The 1475-nt window shown below is 27.7% G+C and overlaps 1 pseudogene; it reads left to right on the top strand.

Moving 5' to 3' along the window:
* Positions 1–757: 757 nt before the first annotated feature.
* On the top strand, positions 758–1156 carry LOC113558110 (annotated as a pseudogene).
* Positions 1157–1475: the final 319 nt, after the last annotated feature.

Genomic DNA, 1475 nt, shown 5'->3' with positions numbered 1-1475 from the left:
TTTTCTTGGGTTTTCTTCATAAACAAATATTTTAAAAAAGACGAGTACGTAAAAATATCAAAACAATTTTTTAATCTTTACACCATTCGTGTGAGATTTGAGGACTATTTGCATTATATTAGTATGGTTTTTTTTTTAGATGAATGATTTACAATCACTTTCTGTCAACACGGATAGATAGTATAGACTCCCATCCCAATGACCTATACCATGTCTCGACCAATCGGTCCAAACTTCCTGAGTTCAGTCACGTGAAAATAAATTGCAGGTACGAATGATTCGAAAGGGTGAAATTATATTAATAATTTATAAGATTCGTACTTCAATACTTAATGCATTTTTTTTTCATAAAATAAATCAAATCTTTGAACTTTACATTTATGTAAACATATAATATACTTATTTTAATCGACGGCTTAGAGTTGAATCGTTTACTGTCCTTGCATAATGGTGATTATTAAGGCAGAGAAGTTATAGGATTTGCATGTTTTTTTCTGTCTCTATTATATAGAAAACCAACATATAAGTATAACTCATAAGCCCCATAATTGAAATATTAAATTTTATTTTTGCATATATTTGCATATTTTAAACATTTAAAAAAAAAATTGCATATTTTGTTATTTTGTGCATATTTCAAGCATATTCTACACATTCATACATTTTTAAGGGAAAAATTGCTCAATTTATAATTAATTAAAGACTGTATGGTATTATTATATATTTATATACTATATATATTATAATTTATAAATTGAATGAAGTTGCGGATGACGTTGGAATGAAAGTAAATACCAAATTTAACCAAGTTTTGGAAAAAAATAATGCGGGCTTGCAATAATTTTAAAAATTTTGAATGGAGAAAGTTCATCGATGGATGGCTTACCAGAAGATTTAACAGGAAATGATTTAACATTTTATAAATATGCACCAATAACATCTGCAGACGTCGAAAGAAGTTTTTCTCGTTATAAAACCATACTAGCTGACAATCGGCGATCATTCGATGTAGAAAATATTAAAAAAACATTAGTAGTGCAATACAATAATTTATCAGATGAGAAAAAAGTTATTTTAAAACTGTTTTTATATTAATATATTCGATATTTATTTTAAGGATAAATCCAAGGTTCAAATTTCAAGAAATCTTTACTGACTATACTGACAATCGCCGTTCATTCGATGAGAAAATATTTAAAAAAAACATTGATTGTGCAACGCGATGATTCATCTTTTAAATCTAATTTTTTTATTTCACTAAAATATAATTTTTTCTGTGTATATTTTTCCAATTTTACCCCCTATAACTTCTCTGCTCTATAGTGATTATACTAATACACGATTAAAGTTCACCACGGAGCGACAAGCGTTGAAGCGTGGCACCCATACATATATTAAGATGGCACAAGTTTATTTTACCAATTTATTTTATCCACCCGGTTGGTATTATGGAATTCGTACATTCGTATCCTTAG

This window comes from Rhopalosiphum maidis, chromosome 3 (genome assembly GCF_003676215.2).
Source record: "Rhopalosiphum maidis isolate BTI-1 chromosome 3, ASM367621v3, whole genome shotgun sequence".
Lineage (NCBI taxonomy): Eukaryota > Metazoa > Arthropoda > Insecta > Hemiptera > Aphididae > Rhopalosiphum > Rhopalosiphum maidis.
Note: the sequence above shows the minus strand (reverse complement) of the source record. Positions and strands in the feature narration are given on the sequence as shown.